Source organism: Nipponia nippon, unplaced genomic scaffold, assembly GCF_047370975.1.
Source record: "Nipponia nippon isolate SJK-2023a ecotype South Korea unplaced genomic scaffold, ASM4737097v1 scaffold_5, whole genome shotgun sequence".
Classification (NCBI taxonomy): domain Eukaryota; kingdom Metazoa; phylum Chordata; class Aves; order Pelecaniformes; family Threskiornithidae; genus Nipponia; species Nipponia nippon.
The window spans coordinates 96,819,765-96,832,520 of record NW_028262369.1 but is presented as its reverse complement, the minus strand read 5'-3'; positions in this window follow the sequence as shown (position 1 = coordinate 96,832,520).

Here is a 12,756-nt window from a genome sequence, read left to right as displayed (position 1 = left end):
CTTCATAAACAATAATTAAAGGTGCCGGTGCCTCAGAGGACAGGAAGGCAGGTGATCAATACTAGTGGATGACCTGGTCTCTATAGGAATGTTACTTATACATCAAAATTTGTACTGAAGACGAGAAAGCAAGTGCATAAGAGCTGTATTTATTAGGTTAAGAGACTCATACCTTTGGCTAAACATCAGTGAAAGCCTCATAGACAAACTTTTTTGTTTCTGGCAGAAATAAATATTTATTATTGCACTGGGAAAAAAATACTCTCACAAAGCCTAACTATTTTAATAAAAAATTTAATATGTTTATTTCTTCCAGACAGGAGATAAGAAGATGTCAGAAAAATAACGGTTTAAATTACAGTGAGACATTTTCTTTACCTAATCTTTCTTTTTCTTCTTTCCCAAAATCTATGTGGCAGCTCAGAATTTTTATTTTTAGTAAGAAATGTCAAGGAAACACTTTATGGTAAGTGGCTGCTCACTATTAATCCTTTTGTTATTAAACGTGGGAACATTAATTACCATTAATCGTTTTGGCTCTAATATAGATTTCCCACAATAAAATCTTTACACACATATACAGACCCTATAATCTAATGAAGCAATTTTCTCCTACCTACTTGGAAGGGAGAGAAAAAGCAAGATTGTTATTGTTATTTCTATTTTTTTAATTCGGGAGGAGGAGGAGGTGCAGGAGAAACTGGTAATGGGACCTATATAAGAACAGAGAAAAACAGTAACTATTCCTACAGCCAGTGTATGTGCTACTCAGTCCGTAACCATACTTTATAAAAGATAAAGTACCTTTACAAAAGGTAAAGAAATTCGGTAAGAAAGATAGATGTATGTAGCTCTAAGTCATCAAGCAAAGGTGTTGCTCTGCAAAAGCAGTGATAATAATAAAACTTTGCTTTTCCTCAAGAAAAAAAAGTAACATCTAAAATAATTTAGCAGCATTTAGCACAATGCTTCCTAGTGTAGCTCTGATAAAGCCCAGATTTCCAGTGTAGTCAATGAAAGTTCGCATTTAGCGACATAAACATAACAGTAGTTTATCGGGATAAAGAAGAAATGCAAAGTTACAAATGCTGGTTGCTGTGGACAAGGTAGTCACAGGAGCGTGTGCTGCAAACTGTTGTTTTACATAGGATAAAACTGGGCTGCTGAACTCTTTATAAACATGCCATCAACAGATTTACTGATTTTCATATTGGCAGGTACATTCTTTAAACCGCTGCAGATAATTTTGCAGAGTAAGGTTGTCATTGCTTCTCAGATACCCTAATTTGAATAAACATGATGAATGAATATACTGTATTTCTCAGAACAAACAAGCTGCAAGTTCCGTCTTAAGCACGGAAGCTGCAGTGTGACTGATTAAGTATGTATGCTGCTTGCCAAATCTCTGCAGATCAACACAGGACTTAAATCTCACTTTCACTTTTAGACTTACAATTATTCTCAGAATGAAGTTTCCATAATGAACAGTTAAAACCATTTATTTCAAATATTGATTTACAACTGGAGGCCTTACATTAATATGTGTCTTAGTCACTTTGGGCCTTTACCACTAATCAAGGTCTGTGCAGGCAGAGGAGAAAAACTACGTGATGATACCCTTCACTGGTACGTGGTCCACAGATTGCACTTTGAAGTCCAAAGTCATTCATCCAAAATCCAGCAGCAATACAGCCAAATCCTAGCAGCTCCATAAGTCCTTTCCTCTCACTTCGTGTTAGATTTAATTTCTTTAGTCCATCCTTGAAAAACTTGAACAAATTAAGTGTTAATCTCTCCACTCATGCCTTTTCCCATGCCTTTGCAGTTCAGATAGCTCCCACCATTCCTGTCTCTGAGCTTCAGCTCCTCTGTAGCTTCCGAGCTCCTTCACAAATTTCCTTTTCCTCCTAGGACACTGGTGTCCTTTCACTCTTCTTTCAAATCATTCCAGAAACACGATTGTTTGATATAAAATTCAGTCTTCTAAGAAAAGATAGTCAAACACTACTTTTTTTTTCTCCAGAAAAATCACTGAACTGGCATAACAGCCATAAACTTCACAGCTTGGTCAATTCCTATATTACGTCCTATTTCCCACCCTAAATCTAACTGTTGTCTTTACAGATTGCCAACCACTTCTTTCAGCAGGCAGCTCAAAACTATTTTTAAGTAACCTGCAGCACAGGCAGCTGCTGAGATGCTGCAGAAGTTCTAGACCATCTATGTGCAATGGTGCACGGATGGACTCCGTTCACACACTTTCCTTAATGAAATCTTTTAAGGGGCAGAAATAATGAGACATGAGGTCTTCGCAGGTCATAGCAATTCCTTGCTGATGGAAATATTTCAAGAAGAATAGTTATTCCAGTATTTCAGTAGTTCCCACAGATGCACAGGAACTCTGTGGAGAACATCAGCATAGATGCAGTGTACAGTCATTTTGATCTGCCAAAAACATTGATGGAAGAACCTGACTTTCCATCTGCTTGGTAGATAAACCACACCAAGTTCCCTCCAGTAATGTGCTAGAGCACGGATCTAAAAAGGCAGCAGTATGAAAACATCCCTTTTCATTCCCCTCCATCCACCAGCAGAACTGAGGGTAACCTAGTTTCTCTCCAGGAGTCCCTGTGTTTCAAATGAGTGCAATCAGACCAGCAGCTCTCCAGCACAATGACAGAATACACAGCGCTAACTCACATACATTATTTGATAACATTTTAGCACCAAACTGCTTTTTCTACCCATCAGCCCACGGTTTTTCCTCTTCCCAGGATGTCACGGAGTTATTGACATTGACAGAACCAGGTTAACAGAGACTAAAGGAACACTACAAATTCCTGCCCCTAGCACAAATGATTGAATAATTGCTTCTTTTTTCCTTTTTTTTTTTTTTTTTTTTTTTTTTTTGTCTTGATGTAAAAGTTTGCAAGCTCTGGACAGCAACAGGTTGCAATACAGGTTATTGCAAACCACGCTGCGGATGTGCATACCTTTTTGCACCCTGACTGAGGCCACTCTGGACCCCTCTCAAAATGACTTTACAGAGAGGCAAAGTCTGCTAAGTGATTTGCTTCAGCTACACAAAAAACAGTGCTGTTAGAAAAGGGAAACTGAGATTACAGAGTATATCTCTGTAATAAGAAAAAAAAAAATGCAGATTTTGAAAAAAATGCAAAATTTTTTCCATTTATGCCAGAACTAGTGAGAACTACCCTTATCTCAATATTAGTCAAACATATCCTGAAAAAAACCAAGAAACTGTCATAATTTCCAATACTACATTTTAGTATTTTTGAGCAATTCAAATGTGATTCCATAGCTTATGGTTACCTTCTGGCAAAAAAAAAAAAAAAAAAAAAAAAGAAAAAAAGAAAAAAAAAAGCTGAACATTTTCAACTTCTACTACAGAAGAGACAAAATGCCTATGACTTAGTGAACCTGTCACAAGTTATAAGCATAAATACCACGATTTTTTATCTTCAGGAATAACTTCAAATACGCAAAACAGCCCCTGGTTTTAATCTTTTTTTTTTTTTTTTCCTTAATAATTGACCTTCATAAGCAACCAAATCCTTGGTACATTTTAGTGGAGTAATTTATATTTCTCTTACGTGTAGTGTAGAGTTGTCACTGAAGTCCCTAACCAATCATTATAGGAGACCAAGGACTGGAGCAATGCTTTAGTTGCCGCAGTATTTAGGAAAAAAAAGGCAGAAGAAAAAAAAAAAAACTCAAGAAATGAACAACCTGGTGGAGATTTCAATCCATTAGCAGCATTGAGCTTGCCAGTTCTTTACTGCAGCATTTGACAAGGCTCTGAGCCAGAGATTAAGGCACGTCTCCTGAGGGAGGAAAAGAACAGGAGCTTCCACACTTCATTAAGGATATGTTTTATTTGCAAACTGCCAACCCCCAGAGTGGCACTGACTTTTGGGTCATGGAAAAGGTTGCAGTTGTGCACTTGAACTGTGCCAAGCTGAGTTGGATAATACCCTTAAAAATGCAAATCAAAGAAAAATGATAAGAAAAATAGGGAAATCCATGACTGCAAACCACCTAAAATAGGACTTGAAATGTAGCTTGTGCTCCAGTCAGGTTTTTCCTGAAAAATCGTGCTAAAGCAGGACAAGTGCCCAAAACAACAGGGAGCAGTTAGCTACAAAATGCATATTCATGCTGTATTTTTTCATAATTTAAACATACATTCTCAGATTTATTTCACATTGATTGCTTTAAAAATGTTAATATCCCTATAGAGTTGAGCCTTATCATTACTTGATCCTTTGCCAAAGACTGTACTAGCATTCCACGACTGTATACATTTTTTACTAAGCTATTGTTGCTTTTTCCTGGCTTGTTTTTCAAAATCCAAATAGAAATACATAGTTTATATAGTTTAAAGCATAAATCATGAATCACTCATCATAAAGGGCCAATTCTTGGAGTCTTTATTTGGTATTTACACCAGCAATTTCCCAATCATTTTCAAATAGAGTTGTATTTGAGTAAAGGCATGGATGCCAGTAAAGGTAAATTTTCTCCATTCCAGGAAAAAGAGCTTTAACAATAATGTTCTGTGTTAGGTCCCAGATCCTCTTTACACTAACATCAGCAGGATAATTTGCAATGAAGGGTGTTCGATGGTTAAAGGTAAGAAAAAAAAAAAAGTGAAAAAGTGCCCATGGGACCACTACTGGGAAACTTGCCTAAGAATAGGTAAATTATACTGTTGCAATATACATGGCCTATTTTCTTGGTTTTGAGTAAGCATATATGCGCTAATAGCGATCATCAACAGAGCTTTGAGTTGTTGAGCCTGTGCACCCACTTGGTACGGTTGCAACCACCGTTACAGCTATTGCCCCACCGTGTCATCTCTTGTAAGAGTTTTCCACATGCTCAGAAGCTACAGGAAAAAAGAATAAAAAATTACAATGTCTTTTTATTGCTTTGACATATCCCTTCCTTTCATAAGGATACAGATGGTGGCAGGAGTTATATCTGGAAGAGTCTGGATTTGAACAGCTCACAAATACTAATATCCAGTACCCAACCCTTGCCTCAGTGGCTTTGATGGCAGAGCTGAAGGCCTATAGTGGACACTGATCTTAACCTACAAGTCTCAAAGCACCATTTGCCCCACCTGGCAGACCCCTCAGGCAACCCGGTGCAGGGATGAGGGTCTCTGGGCACAGCCTTTCCTTCCAACAGAATCTCTCTGCAGCCCCTTTGCCCAGGCTGAGTGCAGCAAGCGATGCCGGCAGATGTGAAGATGCAGTTTCACTGAGATCTAAGCTTATGACTATATATCATCTTCAATACCTAAAGAAAAGCAAAGCAATTACAATTCTTTTTTTTAATCTGTAGCTGAACTAAAACCATTTATGGACAGAAAATGCTCCTGCTGCGTCCTCTGCTTTTCTTCATTACCTACGAAAATAGGAACTTGATAAACCACTGATACACAGAGAAACAAGAATTTTTAAAGTACCACAAACCCAATCACCTCAGTAGAATTTCTCTTTTTTTATTTTTTTTTAAATGCATGCAGATTTCATAATATTCAGTTTTATTTCACATGTCCATGCGTGGGTCTATTGACCACAGCTGAGTAGTAGCTCTCCCCCGATGAACTTTCTGATCTACCCCATTTCACAACCCCTAACAAGAATTTGAAATAGGACTGATACTTTCAGTATAACCCAAAATGGCAAGATGCCATGACAACCATAATTGGCAGCAGAAGTAGCACCCCAGCTCAGACTTCGGTAAGCATCTTTAATGAGATCAGTGGAAGATTTCCTTTATTCCATTCCCAGAACCACTTTGCTTTTCCTCTCTATTACAGTCATGCAGAGAAAGTCAACAGCTGTAAAGACATCGGTCTTTTTTGTCCTCTTCATTCAGGATAACCAAATTTCTGACCTTTGGAGGAACAGTCAAACTATTCGTAAAGCTAAGATGAAGGCTTGGTTATGATTCAAGCTTCATGAATAAAATTATTAGCCAAAACAGAGTGTTCATCCAGAGGAGAAGTATGGCATCTCCTCTTAGTCTTATGAGTTGAGAGAGAATCAGTGATTGGGAAAAATATCAAAAACCTACAAGAGAAAACTTTTGAACTGTTGGCCAACTTTGCTTTGCTCCTATAAATTTTCTTCACTTGACATGTTCCTTTTGCAAGAAAAAGAAACCTACAACAAAAAAACCAAACCTATAAACATTAGTTAGCTTTGTGGTGAGGTGTTTGTCTGCCAGCCTGAGGTTAGAAGCAGAGCTGGGATCCCAAGAGCTAGGCTTTGTATTATAGTATTGTATTTTTGATGCGGTAGTTAAGAGTCAATTACTGTTTCCATTATAAACCCTGTTTTCCAAGGGTTTATACCTCAACCATTTTCATTTCCATCATGCTGAACTTGGCATACAAGCGGTATGGATACAAAATTTTTAAATAGACTAAATGAGGTTGGCCCATTTTTAGATACAAAGTAGTCAGAAACTGTTTGTCAGTTGGTTTTGATTTTTATTCTTTGAATTTCACAAACTAAACTATAGTTTCTCTTTAAAAACTAGATTAATTCAGAGAATCAGTCCCTGTGGTTGGGTCTGATACTTCTTGTCACTTCTAATGAAAACTTAATTGCATTTTTTTTAAAAATACAAAAGCCTGTTGACAAAATTGTCCCTTTAAGAACTGATTTTCTAAGTGTAATTTCAGATGCTAAGGCTCCCCAGCCATATTTCCCAACAGAGACTGGTGTATATCAAGCCACTTATGGCTCAAAAGTGGATTTTATCTGAGTAACTTACCTCATTTTGGAAAACTAGGGCCATTGCATCAATTCAGAGGTCAACATCTTCAGTAATAATCTTTCCGATAACTCCTGAAAGCTTTGGACCTGACAGACTCAGAGGAATTGTCTCACTGTTTTCCCCACCAATGACTCAAGGTTGACTGTGCAACGTGGGGCAGAGGGAGGGCTGTCTCACAGGCCAGGTGAAACCCAGAACAGAGCGTACCCTTGATAAAGACCAAAATCCAGATGGCTACTGGCTGTTGGAGCCCTCCATCTGGGGCTGCGTGTCACTCAGTAATTGCACACAGCAGATGCTAATTGCTTAAAAGCTACTTCAGCTTAGAAAACTCACTTTGCCAAGGCCACAATGAATATTTTTCTTTGACTTCAATTTCCATGCATTCCTTCCACCTGAATTTCCTGCATTTTTTTCTATTAATTGAAGATAGCTGGAATCACAGAGTAATGACACAAAAGTTTCACAATTTGGCTTTACCACTGTTAGACTGACTCACATTCAGTTCATCCTTGTGAAGGTCTGTTTCTAGAGAAAAGGTTTGTTTCCTCTGAAGTGCAAAGAACTCAATTTTTACTAGAAACGTTTTGGATATATTTTCCCACAGAACTGCTCTACAGTCCAAAAGAAAGCAGAACCAGCTCCCTATTTTTTAATGTGACGAATAACACCCTGAACTTCTAAAAACACTGTCCCGCTGGCTTCTCAAACTTTTTCTACAAATCATTCTTAGAGTACTCCAGTAAGATATGCAAGTTTGATTGTCCTAATTTTACTCTTTGGGAAATGAATCACAGCAAAGCTGTGACTCACCCAAAATCGCACAGAGGGTCAGGGTCAGAGATAGGAAGAGAACAAACATCCCAATTCCCACTACCATGTTTCAGGCTTTCGGCGGGTTGCTTCCCAATGCAGAAACTGAGCAGAAAACTATTAGGTTCTAATCCAAACTTTGATGACGGTGATAGATTTCAATAAGCTTTAGGTCAAAACCTTATTTCTCATTTATTCTGGAGCAAGAGATACATGAATCTAGTCTAACATATGTAACATCACCCAACATTGCCACCTCTCTGCACATCCCACTTTGCAGCCAGATGAGATACCAAACTGATAGACACAACACCAACCTTCATTGTCCCTACTGTTTGCATGGTATTGTTAGAGCGACGCAATTTTTCTCATGCATAAGAGATAGAGCATATTACAGGCGTGAAATGCCCAGTGTTAGGTTACCATCTTCCCTTTCACTGTCTACATACAATCACCATAGGCTGTATGCTCTGAGAGCACACTCTTGGATCGTGTTTTTGTGAACACTGACAAGAACAACTTTCTTGAAAGCTATCAAAGCTGTCCTTATTATCCTTTATGGGCTGTGTAGAAAATGTCTCCACTATTCGACATTTAACTGGAGTGCAGCAGAATGGTTTTGCTGGCCCCCTCCAGTTCTTCGGGTAAAAGCTCTGTTCATAATCAGTTTCTGCTTTTTTTAATGACCCTCAAGAGGTCCCTTCTGGTACACTTCAGTTCCCTTTCTAGTGTCCCATTGATTTTACAGACTTTAGGAACTTGCTCTTAACCTTCTGCTTTTTTCCTGGATCACTGGTGAATGATTAGGCACTATACAGCCTTTTGTTACCCAGTACACTGAGAGTGATATCTGGAGAATTAAAACACCAGTTACAATAACATTTGCTAGAGAAAGAGACTGCTCTTCTCTCTGGGCTATGCACCCTATTTATGTGCATGATTTTCTCAGAGAACAAGAATGACTTCAGAGTCATAGGAAAAAAATACAGGACTATCTGCTTGAGTACGAGATTGAAATTCACTCAAAAGCCTCCATATGTACCACAAATTTTAGCTAGAGAAGTGGAAGAATTTAGTGTTGGGAAGGGTGGGCCAGACCCTGGAAGGCGGTGGGCAGTGTGTAAGAATAAAAAATAGAGATTAAAAAAAAGGATTTTAAAGGATTTTCCAACTAAAGTGTTTCCAGTTATCTGATTTGATTCACATGGAGCCACATCAGTGCCAAAAATGCTTGCTTCTTGGGGTTTTTTTTGAAGTTAAAGAAGTTCAAGAAATACCTCTTAAGACATGCCAGGTAAATTCAAACAGAAGGATGCTTGGTGCAAGGACATCCTCCTAACCACAGTGTAGCAGTGGCACAGACTGTGATTAAACATGCTGTTCCTCCCAATGACTCTGATCTTTCTCAGATGCTCTCATTTCACCTCACCAGGATCCTGCTGCAGGAGGGACTGATCTTCCCTATGCAATTTTAGGACCATTTCCTTCTTTATGTCCTCCCCAAGTAACATATCAAACTTTTTAAAGGTAGATTCGTTCCTTGAAAAAGAAAAAGGACAGAGCTCTTGTATCATTCTGTAACACCCCACCTCCCCCCCCACCGATTTTCCCAGGAGGGCGAGGTTCAGGCAACCCATTTGCATCAACAGGTTTGAACCAGCATATGGAGACGGTTGCAGCCCAATTACTGTCCGCCGCCCGCTCTCCGCTCCTGCTGCCTAGCTGAAAGATGCCGGGGAACAAAAGAAAAAAAAACAACAACAAACCAACCTTAAAACCAGGAAAAGAAATTGCATCGTTGTTGTTGTTGTTGAGACACCAGCTGAAAAGGAATCATTATAAAGAGGTTGATACTTTCAGGGGGGAGGCAGAGGACTCACCCGAATGATCCTAGTTAAGGGCCTTAACAGAGAGACGGCTTAACGTCTCTTTGAAACCGGTGAGTCTCCCTGCTTGGCTGAGTTTGAATTGTGTGTTACTGCAGTAACATTTCACAAATAGGGATACCCCTCCTTTTAAAAACTGTTCGCTCCCAAAATAGCAACACAATTTAGCAATATTTTGTATCAAGGCAATTACATTGTAGTATTATTGTAGTCTTAGTACCTCATTAAAACAAAAAAATGTTAAATCCTTGTTTTGTTGAACACAAGAGATGAATAGTAAATATTGATTTAGAATGAATGCAAACATTTCCCTAGGAGTGGATAATTACAGCCTTTCTATGCAAAACACTTATATTTGAAGAAGCACTTCACTTACTTTGCCATGTGGTATACATTCTTTAGTACATTTTAAATTATACGTTGTCCTGGACAGTGTCTGCTCTATAATTTCTTGTGTCTCTACACCAGAGTCAGTATGTAATTTTAAACTGCAAACTTTCTGCCAACTAGAAGGGGAGAACAGGCTTAACTCTTTCCCTTAGCTGGGCTCAGAAATCAATTCAGACTGCACACATAGTCATGAGACCAGTGAGCTCAGTGCTCGAGCAGCAAAGAACGAGTTTGGTTTAGCTGGAATTTAACAAAGATGCAGCTCCCAGCAGTCCTCATTTTCACACGGCATTTTGTGATTACGTACGAGGCTTGATGTGCTCTAATTTCTAGCCAGATCACAAGGAGTCCAAAAGTTTGAACAAAAACTTTACTTCCAGAGAATTTACAAATGAACTGAACATTTGAAAGAGAGTGTCTAGGTTAGAGAGCATTCGAACACATATTTGAAGCAAATAATTTATTCTACTTATTTTGGCATTAAGATGTGTAGTTTATCCGCAGACTGACATGGGACGTGCTCGGCTCTTTCTAAGGAGGGTCAGGCATACGTATGGTGCTTCATGAAAGAAGGGGACAGAATTTATGCTCCAAACCCTACAGCACTTGTCAGGCATTTTAAACTGTGTAGGTTTATTAGGTTGCAAGACTGGGACATAAATTCATACACAACTTAATCAGGCTACATGAATGTGAAGACAATACTGTAGTAACTTGAGAGATTAATCCAAATGACTTGTGAATTGTGTTATCTTATACAATCACAAGCACCCTTACTGCAGGTATTTTATGGGCTGAGTTTTCCAAACCTGGGACCTTGCAACATTTAGAGACCAAGACCCCAAACTTGGGACCTTGACTTTGTTTTCATAAATATTCACGTCCTCATCTCTCCATCCCCAAAACAGAGAAAAGCCTAAATGGATATTTAAACTCATCCTAGTTTAAGCAGCATTTAAAGATGCACTTACAGCCCCTTGACACATCATACTAGGAGAGGCTTATATGTTTTGTTGGATACAGAAACTTTAGGCCCCACAGAAGATTACTGACTACGGTTAATTCGTTGCAGTAATGAGCATTGCAATGGCACCCAGAGGAAGAGCAAACAGGAGCTGAATGTGATTCCAGACATTGACCACAAATTGCATTGACTAAGCCAGCACCAGCACACTGAATAAAAGCACAGCACCAGTGTGAAGCTGTTACACATGCCATATACTCTGCTTATCTTCAATGGTTTTTTGTAAAACATAGAAAGCAGTCTGTAGCTATGAGTCTTACACCCATAAACATGCACCGGCACATTCATGTTTGCTCGCAAAGCAGATCCCAGTGTTATTCCTGCTGGATTTTTAGCCTAGGAATCCATTGAGTATCTACTACTGTACACTAGAGCTAAGCATAGTTTTAAGGAACCTAATAAGGAAGAGGTGGAGGGGGGAAAAGAAACTACGCAAGTTTGAAAGAAAATGGAATTTACAGTTTCAAGGTAATTTCCTGGCCAAGGAAAAAAGAGAGAGTGAGAAAGAAAAAACGTATATCAAAATATAGCAAGTGGTAACCAAACCAGTAAAAGATTGCTGGGAGAAACGATGAAGTGCTGATGCCCCATATTTTCTCCAAGACATTTCTCATGAGCCCCACCCGTCACCCACCACCAAACCCTTTCCACACACAGGTTTTATTCGGCAGCTGATTGTATGGAGATACATTTCCCTAACGTGTGTTTCCTAAGACACAGCTTTGTACTTCCAGAGAAGCTTAGCAGAGCGTTAAGGCAAGAGGCTTCAATCCTGCGGGCAAAGTTATGTGTCTACAAGGAAAATATTCAACCTCCCTACTTGGCACCTACCCCTGTGCTATTTGGAGGTAGCCACATCTCTACAGCAGCACCCAGGATAGTCCTGCTCGGAGTGACTGAAGAAACCTTCCACTGGAATTTACTTACTTTAAAATTAGCTCTTCCCCTTGCCCCCTATTCCGAGGATTTGCATAACCATAGGGGAAAAGACGACATGAGATAAAAATAAATTTGGCCGCTACAGATCCAAAATCAAGGGGAAAGTGTCAGGGCAGTGTTTTACTTTGGGTTTTAGTGGAGACAAAATAACTGAAACTACTAGGAAAGATAACGTATGACTAAGAAAATTCCCTGAGCAATCAGAGGTTGTGTTTTCAGCTTTTTTACATTTTAGTTTTATTTTCTCACAGCAATGAACTAGGATGAGACTGGAGTCCCATGACCAAGCTGGAGCAATCCATGCACCCTACCTGGATAATCACGGATTGTAAATCATCATTTTATAAGAATTTAACTTTTCCGCTTCCAACATAATCAAACGTAGTGGTGAGGGGGCCACTAATCATGACAAAAAATATACTTCGGATTCTTTCTTGAAGTGCCAACTCCAATAAGTTCTCCGAGTGAAATTAAATGCACGCTCTTATTCCAAACCACAGTTTCCCCCTGGGATGGACGAATCTCAAGTGGGGGCTGAAAGTTGTACCACAGCCCAGGGTTACACCCATTTTTGCAGTTTTTTTTAACTACTGCATGTAGTATAAATTGTATTCCAGCCCACTCAGTGACTGTGCTTTCCAGCATTGGTAATAAAAAAAGATGTCTTCATAGTTTCCACATTCCAGCACTAACGAGTGGGCCAGTCCATATCTTCCCTCGGTTTCTCACAGTTTTATGTTTGTTTGCTTTAAAGGCTTCTCCGCGAAGCTAAGGGCAGAAAAGAAAGAAAGATCTGGTGTCTGGCGTAAGTGACGGTTGGCGCCGAGTCTGAGAACAGTAACAAAGAGTCATTTTAGAGTAGAAATTAAAGTGGAAAAGACCTATTAG